This window comes from Quercus suber, unplaced genomic scaffold (assembly GCF_002906115.3).
Source record: "Quercus suber isolate HL8 unplaced genomic scaffold, Cork oak 2.0 scaffold_105, whole genome shotgun sequence".
Lineage (NCBI taxonomy): Eukaryota > Viridiplantae > Streptophyta > Magnoliopsida > Fagales > Fagaceae > Quercus > Quercus suber.
In genome coordinates this window covers 1,097,815-1,108,525 of record NW_027069570.1, presented here as the reverse complement: position 1 = coordinate 1,108,525, position 10,711 = coordinate 1,097,815, and the positions used below count along the sequence as shown (strand labels likewise).

Genomic DNA, 10,711 nt, shown 5'->3' with positions numbered 1-10,711 from the left:
AAAAATTGTCCCATTTAGAAGATTGCCAAGATAATGCAATTATTCCCATGTCTATGACATTTAAGGATTGCTATAAAATTTAATGGAGATAACAGAGAATGATGACAATTTCTCCCACTAGATGCCATTTTGATCAAGTACTCCAGTTAGAGCTTGCTGTAAAATTCAATGAAGAAGTGTAAGTCATAATCTTGGGAGACAAATTAGAAAAAGGAGGTGGAGATAAGGGTGATTGATCACCTGAAAGCATGACAAGGTGTATTGCACATCGCTTTCAGAAATTTGGTGGTGGAGGACGATCCTGACTCTGAAATAGCAAATATACCAACATCATTTTGTTGTCTATATGCACCTTATCTTCTAAATTAATTTTCATATTAATTGCTTAATGAATAAAAACATTGACTGCTAAATGGTAAAACTAGATCATTAACAATGTGCCATTTGAATTTCTGCATTCAGAATTCTAGCCTTCTGGTAAAATCCTACTTCTATTGCCTGAGTCCTGACTCTCAGTGCTTGATAGCAGAACAGTTTTCCAATCTCTAAAACAAACAAAAATTTGTAAAGCTTTTTAGTGTGTAAGATTGTCTACAGCAGAACAAACTTCTACTCAAAATAGGGAGCAAACTTTTTTAGCAGCTTTTAGAGGACATTGACATGCATTGTTGCAGATCTTGGCTGGGTTTTAGGGGCTTTTGGCCAGTTTTCTCTCTAGTTTGTCAAATTCTCTAGTCCTACCTCTATTTCCTCTATAAAAAGAAAAATAAATGGAAAAAAAAAAAAAAAAAACATGTAGATTCAACCAAAGAAAAATGAGGCAGCATGGTATTAGATCTGGATTCAACCAAGAAATGATACATATTCTTGGAATACAATCTAGCTGAAAAATTTTACATCTTAATATTAAAATAAATATACAGTAAAACAAAATATTCAGTATCTTTATAAAAGTCATATTATCAAAATTATGTAACTAGCAGAAATGTGAAATCGGCATAAACAGAGTATTGAAAGTGATTATAAAATTTGAAATTGACATAAATTTTTGGTTGACATAGGGAAACTTTAAGCTTCATTAAGAATTTTTTAAGGTAAAAACCACAATGTGATGCCCTTCAACACATTTGTCTTTTTGCAAAACAGTTAAAGAAAGGGTTGGGTTGCATTCATCCAAAATAAATAAAAATAAACTTTGTTTGTCCAAAATAAAATAAATAAAAATCAAGAAGAAACCACAAAAACTAAGCTTTCTTAGAGCAAACACGCACATGGCATAGTTCCTTTTGCATATCAGGACACACACAATCAATAACAGTGAAAATACCACCTGTTATTTGGTCTTATCACAATTTAATAAACTTTCAATTACTACAATAGACCCCATAAGGTTTGAACTAAAATGAAATCATTAAGATTTTGTCTAAAATATTCATCTTTCTGCACGTGGGGCATGTGACACCTTCATGATTTTAATTTAAGCCATACTTTAGGAGGTCAAAATATGACAATTGAAAAGCTTGTGGAATTAAATCAGGATAGAACCAAATCATAAAGAGGAAAATTTTAATTGGTGCAAAATGTTATTTAAACAAAACCTAATAATTTCATTTTAATCCAAACTTTATGGGGCCAAATGTAAAAATTGGAAGTATGCAGAATAAATTTGTATCAGTGAAAGGTTCAAACCACATGGAAGTAAATTGTTATTTTCCCAATAAATATGCATACACATGCTTTCTTCTTTTGTTGTGAAGCTATCTGTAGAAAAAATAAATCTAATTTTTTTGCCTATTAAGGAACAAGCAATGAAAAACTAATTATAGAAGAGTTCATGGATCTAAGCGTACTTGCTTAGTGATTCTGCTGTATGCTTTGAGCTCTCTTCTATATCAAAATAGAACTGGTCGTGCATCCAAAAAAAATTATATTTAAGTACTTGTTCAGAGTATATACATTAAGATCAAGAAAAGGACTAGTATGAAATATAACAAATGAAACAAATCTGCAGTGTAACTGTCCAGGTAACTTTAATTGCTCTATATATCCATTATATTAACCCAACACCCCATTCAAGAAAGATGAGAGAGAGAGCATGTGTAGGACAATAAGTCCTCCAAAAGAGCTACGCTTTGATGACAAATAAAGATGAAACAGGTAAGACAACTTTCTTAACCTATTTGCTACTTGGTACAGAAATTTCCCAATCTTTATTTATTTGTTTTTGCTAACTAGAATCTCTACATAGAAAAACACCAAATTTGGTAAGAGATACTCACAATATTGGTCTCTACTGAAGCAGCATCCACTCTTGTCCCTTTAATTTTATTCAATCCTTCTGGGGGAAAAAGAAAACATGTTTCCAGTGATTGCACTGAGGGAGAAATTGAATTAAAAAGATGTTTGAGAGAAGGCAATAATTGGTCTTCCCACCAAGGATAATGTCATATGAATCAAACACACTACAATACCTACCTGCTAGCATTCTTGTGATCACCCTCTAGCTTTCCAACATTCTCTTGTACTGCTACAATAGCAGCAGGCTAGCAGCACAAAGAATTCCAACCTGTCTCATCCCACCACCTAAGGTTTTCCTGAGTATTTTAGCCTAAAAGGTAGAAAAAGAAGAGTTTGATGATTAATCTTCTAATGATTGTAAAAGAAACTGTCGATTTTCCAAACTGCATAATTTTTATCAGTACCTTGGCAATAAAGCTATTGGAACCAACAATAACAGATCCAACTGGAGCACCCAGACCTTTAGACATATCTGGTTCACAAATTTGACAACAGAAAAGAAAGTAAAGACATTGCTATGCTAGGTCCCTCCAAATCAAATTATCCATCTAAATGTGTTCAGAAAATCATGAATTTCAGAATTAAGTTGCAAACTAATATTAACTAAATAATGAGTAAAATTACCAAAAATTTGCATAATAAAGAGGGCTAAGAATGCCTACCGAAGCTGAGTCAGCAGCTTGCAACAGCCTATGAACAGGAATTCCTAGAGCCTGACAGACTAATCAGTTAAAACAATTAAAATTCGACAAAGAAAGACAAAATTTGCTTCAAAAACAGATATGGAACCAAAATCACTTATAACAATTAAAAAAGAAAATTTAACAGATTTTATTATTTCAATTCCCTCCAGATATGTTTTCAGAACTTCATCTATCATATGCATTTACTTAAAACGTAAAATTGAAATTTTCACGAGGACTAATGAAATGAGCCCTGTTATGGCATGGCTAGTCCAAACTCACAGATGGTCTTCTCATTCGATATTGCAAGGCAGAAAATACAAACTTGTACATATTTTTTAGTTGGCTCGATAGAACGGTTTTCAACTAGTCAGGATTGGTCATATATATAAATACTTAAACTACTGTAGATGAGAAGGGTAGAATTTGCTGTAGAATGATTAACAATTATACATATGGTATTTCTCATTATGATATTTAAAGACAAGTTATGAGGAAAAACAAAAAGTATACTACATGTTTTAGTGCAGACAAAAACTCATCAAGATTTGCCATAATTCTATGTCTCAGCTTACTTTGAGGTTTTGGTTTTATTATTTTCCACTTGTAACCAAGAAAGAAAGAAACTTGTGCAACATTTAGTTTGCAAAAATGTTCAAGGATGAGGTTAAACATACGAAGGTATACAGAGACAGAGTACTCTAAGGTAATTGGCCACTTCATGCTACAAGATGGCTTGCATAGGGCTTTCTACAACATTATTTCACTGAAAAACTGCTAATGCAATTATGATGCTAAACATTGAGATACTAAGACTGGCACATTTCTGTTTGCATATGCTTGACAAGGGCACGACAAGTTCAGTTAGCTATTCATTTGAGAAAAATGAAAATTGCTAGTAATAATTATTGGACTGCTCTCTCTAATGAGGAATCACATGGTTTCCATCAGAGCTTAAAATTTGTATTTGAAAAGGTCAAATTCTCCAAGCTATGTTCCAGAGTAGATGTACATCAATAATTATTTTATTATATGCCTTTTTGGCAATATTGCATCTTGTGCTTCACTTGAAATTTTAGAGGCTCCAAAGTGATGTCATGTCTAATGCTGGTAACGACATATAATGCCAAGGAAATAATTCTATGGGATGTGTCTTCTATAATTGCAAACATTTTTCAATCAACTTTCCTGAAGTATACTCATTCAAGTTACCTCTCGACATTGAGAATGCACTCATTCAAGAAGTTTCCTATACTAGTCTCCTTTGATATCAAGACAACTTCCTAGTAGCAAATTTCAACTGGAGCTTTCTTTGGGAAGAACATCACCACTGTACAGAGGCTTTCGTTTTCACATAATAGAGAGCTCAAAGAGCGAGAGACATTCTCCCCTTTCTCACCCATGATTTTTCATCGCTTACAAATGGTTTTCCACGTATTTTTCCTGTGCCTTCTCTACTTTCTATGTTATACTTTCTATTTCTCCTATCATTAAAGTGTTAAAACTTCCGTTTTTATTGTTCTTAAGCTTTTTCACTTAAATGTACTATTAGATGCATTACTCATTCTCTCACATAGTTTTGATAATCTAATTTGCACGTACACAATTTATGAGAACTATTTTATTTATTTGAATTTAAGTAAAATGTTTTATGTTTAATTTTTAAAATAAAAAATCAGAGAAAATGTAAATAATTTAATGATATGGAGGATGTGACTAAATTTAAAATGTTGAATATAATAAGATGAGATGAAAAATAAATAAAAATAAAAGATACAACAATAAACACCAAATTAACCAAATCATGCTATGCAATAGAATAATTTTATATTCATATAGACTATCTTTAATTCCTTATAATGCACTGAGGTAATATTTAAAAATGAAAGATAACCAAAAAAAAAACCTCAAAACACAAAACTAAATCGTATCAACACAAAGTATAGTTCCAAAAATACAAAAATTTATTAACCTAAAGTAGAGATGCAAGAAAAAAAAATCACCGAAATTGAGAGAGAGAGAGAGAGAAATAACCTTTTTTTGTGAGGGAAAACTATAAATAAAATGGAAGAGAGAATGATAAATTTATAGTAAGAGGGTGTGAATAAGTGGAGAGAAAAGAAAGGAAAATGAAAGGAAAGTGAAGAGTGATATTAAAGTAGAGGGTAGTGGGGAGATGAAAAGGTAAGAGATGGAAAAAAGTTGGAGAAAGTGTAAATATAAAAAAATGATTTAATATTAAAAAATTTATAGAAAAATTGGAAAGAAAAATGATAATGACGTGGACGTTGATGTTGCTCAATTAAAGCGTAATAACAATAAAAGATCCAAGCAGAAAAGCTAGAAATTGCAAATCTAGCAAGGAATTAAAAGATCTTGCACAGCAATTGTAAATCCAAGCAGAAAAGCTAGAGTCAGTAGAAAAGACTTCTCCTGCCTCTTCAGCAGCCTCAGTCAACAAGTATCCATTTGACCCATTTCAGGATTCCCAAGATCCTTATGATGGCTACAATTTGGATGAAGACTAAGTTACTATCCAGAACAGTGTTCAGAACCAGTTACTATTCAAAATTCCTGACATGAACAGTACTAGAACTCTCCGACAGATCACTATTCCTCCAACAGTACTGATGAACAATGATTCAGAAAAGCAAGGGGACAAAACACTATTCATGTACAGTGACCATTACTGTTCACTCTACAGTACCCGACAAAAATCATGGAGTTACTGTGCGCTTTTGGCTGAAATGATTATTCACCCGAGTTAAAGCATTTTACCTCCTCCGGATTTTCAGCAGTCTTCAGCAGGATCCAATGCTCCCTTCCTCTATATAAGGCAGCCTCTCATTCAGTCTGAAGCAAGTCCTAATTTTAGGTTCTTCTGAAGTCTTTTAGCTCAATTCCAGCAAAACACTTCATAACCCTCTCCCTTCTCATTACAACCTATAATCTTGTAATCAGATGGCAGTTTTAGTTTGTATCCCAGTTTACATTTGTATGAACACTTGTAACCTGTTTATTTTACATTTTCACACTCAAATGGCAAGAACCCATCCCCTATACCTATAACTTACCCCCTTTTGGTATCAGAGCCAAGTTTTGGCCAATCATAGTGTTGTAAGTTACATTTTATTTTGATTTAATCAAGTTGGCGGTAGTGACACCATAGTTATCCATTATTTTCTGCATTATATTCATTATTTTGAATTATATGTTATCTCCTGACAGTTTTATTTTGATAACTCTAACTTTATTTCCCATTTGTGTTATCTCTCATTTGTTCAGTACTATTCTTTTGTTGGAAGGCTGAGCCTCCTATCTATCTGTTTATTATTCTGTGATTCTTTGTTCTTGTTACTCAGTTATATCCCAGTTATCTGCTTCTTCTTGTTTCTGTGTTTATCCGTCCCATTTGTTATAGATGTGTACTGTTGAGACACGTAAGACCAAATCTGTGCTGTTATCAACCTAGTAAGTCTAGTATGTCCCAGGCTGAGTGTGTGTCCCGTACCAAACAATAAGTCTAGCCGGTAAGGCGTGAGCGGAAGGGAGTTATCTCAGAGTAAGGATTGTGGCGGTAGGAGATTGAGTTTGCACGAGATTAGGCAATAGTCTTGTTGTACCCCTGTTTCAGATCTAAGGATAGATCCAGAAGTTTTAGGATAAAGATAATTAGGTTGTGATTGTTTAACTAGGCTTTTAATCCAGAACAATGAATAGGTTATTTAGAAGTAACTCTTCCACCAGCATTAGATCATCCAGTACATCCCTCCCAGAGATACCTCAAGAAGATGGAATTCTAAATTCTGAGTCTTATAAGCTATCAGATACAGATCTAAAACTAGGAGATTGGAACATCCCCAAAGTTCCCACCAACCAGATCTATAAGTCATCTTCATGGTCCTTGAAAAAGGCTTTCAAGACAGATTACCATGTTAGAACTATAGAACAAGTCTACAGCATCAACAAGGAGTACGAGACGTGCTTTTTGTTACCCTCCTCTGTCCTTCAAAGACACAGGAAAGAAAACCACAACTTTCTACACATAGGACTTGTCCAGGTCAGAGTTAAGCCCTTGTTTAGAGAAGGTTAAATTGTTCTGTCCTAATGGCCCTCAGAGACACTCGTCATATCAGGTTTAATGACAGCCTCTTAGGAAGCATCCAAGCCAGTCTAAGTAGTGGACCAGTTCATTTCGACTATTTCCCTAACTTCACTGTAGGACTTAACTGCCCACATGTCATGAAAACCCTCACTCTCAACATCAAGACCCATAGAACCCTCATGTTGCACGGTGTCCAGCAAGTTGCCTTGATCTACAGAGTTTACTATAAGTGCATAAGGTCGAACATGAATGTTCAAGCACTTGACAAGAGAAAGATAGGAGAAACTACTCTTATCCAAACCAAAGACCCTCACTCCACAATTCAGGTTCCAAAGACCCTGAAATGGACTGATGTTACTTTCCCTAACAATTGGATGTTGGAAAATGAGAATAACCATCTAGCAACCCAGATCTAGATTTTGTCCAGCAACTAGCCGACGAAAAGGTTAGGTTAAGTTTTGACCAATCTAGATTACGTTCACCCCTAGAATCATATGATCCCAGGTTTAGATCACCAGTAGATCTACACCAACACCTCCCGCAGTTCCCTATCCCTCTTAAAGATAAACCTGCATCCCAGTGTAGCACATCCAGACCTCTAGTACCCTTTCCCAAGTCTAGGAGAGACTTAGATCTAGAGCTCCAAGGTGTCCAGACCAGATTCCAGGTTAGCACACCATGTTACACAGCCAGGTAAGATTCAATTGTTGATGAGGAAGAAGACAATAGAAGTTAGAAATGACAGAAACCTCCTTCACCAACAGGTAGTGATATGGTAAATCCATATCAACAGGAACTCCAGGATCCTTTCCAGCAGGAATCTGGAATTGATTGCCAGCTCATGACTATTAGGAAAGAATTCACTCCTGATATGGATGCCTTAGTTAAGGAGTTTAAGTCAGAAGAAAACAGACTCAAAAGAGAAGCTTATAGAGCCAATCATACCCTTGAACAAAAGAAAGAAGTTCTCAAAAATTGGACGAAATTCATGAAAGAGATATCCAGTAATGTCCCTTTCTTTGAATATTTTGAGAACCACTTTGAGTGGCACAAGAAGTCTTGTGTTCTCACCAAAACCAATTGGACCAAACCCCCTAGCAAGGACGCTAGTGGCAAACCCAAACCCCCAGAAGTTGTTAGATCTCATCATCCACCGCAGGAAGCCATAGTCTTCAACCACCGTGGAACAGATCTAGTTGCCTCACCCTTCAAAACCCCTACCACTCAAGAAGAAATGGTAGTAAAGAAAGTTATAGAGCAAAACAACTACACCAACTAGTGTTTAGGTATCATAGGAAAACAGCTTGATAAGATAGAAGACATAATAGATAGCAAGGTCATTCCCCAACCAAGAAGCCCTAGCAAACCTGTCAAGACCCTAGAGAAATCTCTAGTCAAGCTCCCTACATCTAAGCAACCCAACCTTAGATCTAAGGATAAAATAGCCTTAGAAATAGTCAACCAAAAGCTTGAAGAACTAGTGAAGAAGGAACCAGTCACCCCTCTACCAGTTAGTACTTCAACCAGTGATGATCCCCGTCTAGAAACTAGATTACAGGTTTTAGACGTCTATACAGCTTCTAGCAGTTCTAGCAGAACCTCCTCAAACAATGAAAAGGAGATAGAACACCTAGAAAACCAGTTCAGGAACTTAGAGGTAAAAAGGTTTACCCATCTAAAGGTAACCCCTACTAGCCTAACTAGGAATTGGTACCCCAGACCTACACCTCCTAACCTCTAGTTTGAGGAAAGGAATGTTAGCAACCAATTCTCAGTCTCTTTAGGTAAACTCTATGAATGGAACATAGATAGTTTGTCTAAATAGGAAATCTAGAATAAACTCCAGCTTATGACCATGGTAGCCAACAACTACATCAGCGAAGGACATCCCTATACTGAGGTCATAGAACTCATTTCCTTAGGATTCACAGGTAAACTCCTCCACTGGTGGAACAATTGTCTAACAGAAGAATCTAAGGAAGACATCAAGCATGCTGTCCAAAAAGATGAGGAAGGACTCCCCATCTTTGATATATACTTAGGAAGAGGTATCCCCGACGGAGTCAATACCCTAGTCTATACGATCATGAAACACTTCATAGGAAAACCCAGCAACATCACATCTAGGATTTACGACCAGTTGAGTAACCTTAGATGTAAAACCCTTGGCGACTTTAGTCAAGCATGCTGTCCAAAAAGATGAGGAAGGACTCCCCATCTTTGATACAGACTTAGGAAGAGGTATCCCCGACGGAGTCAATACCTTGGTCTATACGATCATGAAACACTTCGTAGAAAAACCCAGCAACATCACATCTAAGATTTACGACCAGTTGAGTAACCTTAGATGTAAAACCCTTGGCGACTTTAGGTTGTACGAAGATGTGTTTACTACCAGAGTCATGCACAGAAGTGATTGTAACTCTCCATTTTGGAAGGAGAAGTTCATCAATGATTTAACTACCCTTTTTGGAGAAAAGGTCAAGGAAACCTTGTGTAATCCCTTAGGTGTCATAGATTATGATAACCTAACCTATGGAAACATTTCTAGCACCATTCGAAGTGAAGGAATGAAGATGTGTAGAGATCTCAAAATCCAAAGCAAAGCCAACAAAGGAAAAGCCAAGTATGAAGTAGGAAACTTCTGTACACAGTATGGCTTACCCTCCATCCTTCCTAAAAGGAAATCCAAGTACAGAGGCAAAGAATCCTCTGACCATCCTCATAGGAAGAAAACTTCAGTCAAGTATTATAGAAAGCAAAAGTACAGCAAAGATGATTTCTATAAGAAAGGTAAATCCAAATCCACAGGAAAGTTTATACCCAAAGCATCAGGAAAATGCTTCAACTGTGGAAAGAGAAGTCATTTCAGGAAAGAATGTAAAGCTAAGGCCAAATCCCTTATCAATACCCTCATTGGTGACCAAGCAGGAAAAGATGAAATCTTTAAACTCCTAGAACTTAACCACTTAGAAAGTAAGTCTAGTAGTGAGATTCGTCAGATCTACCAGTCATCCTCTGAACCCTCTAGAGCTTCTTCTAGCACCTCTAGTGGCCCGGATGAACTCATACCTTGCATGTATAGTTATTGTGGGAACAAAACCCTCAACGTTCTTTCTAAGCAAGAAGAGCTCCTCTTAGATCTCATAGAACAGATCGAAGACTCAGTCATCAAAGCCCAGAAGCTTACAGAATTTAAGAGAACCTTAGTAAGGGAAACCAGTAAGCCTGGACCTAAGCTTCAGGAACCCAAAGTTGATTTGGAACAAATCTACAAGAGATTTACCAAATCCAAGAAGGAAGTTACAGTGAACGACCTTCAAAAGGAAATCAAGGAAACCAAGTCTGAGGTTAGAACCCTTAAGCAAGAGCTAACCATCTTTAGAATTGATCACAATTTCCCTGATCAAAGATTAAAAAATCTGGAAAGTACTTCTCATCAAGGCAATGAGGAAGGAACCTCATTTCATAACCCTTCCGATGATGAAGCTGAAGAAACAATTAATCCAACTGCTGATATGGTTCAAGAACAAGACCCTGTCCCATCCAATGATAAGTTCTTAGTAACCATCAGTAGGATTAACTTCCAGAAATGGCACTCCAAAGTCAGGATTGTCATCAGCAA

General features: G+C 36.0%; 1 long non-coding RNA gene across 1 annotated transcript; it reads right to left on the bottom strand.

The window, feature by feature from the left end:
- Window position 1: 1 nt before the first annotated feature.
- On the bottom strand, window positions 2–2,323 carry LOC136068219 (uncharacterized). The gene is made up of 3 exons (XR_010629628.1): window positions 2,280–2,323; window positions 241–307; window positions 2–156 (listed from the first exon to the last, which is right to left on the bottom strand). It is a non-coding gene; the product is annotated as an uncharacterized LOC136068219 (long non-coding RNA).
- Between the last annotated feature and the right edge of the window lie 8,388 nt (window positions 2,324–10,711).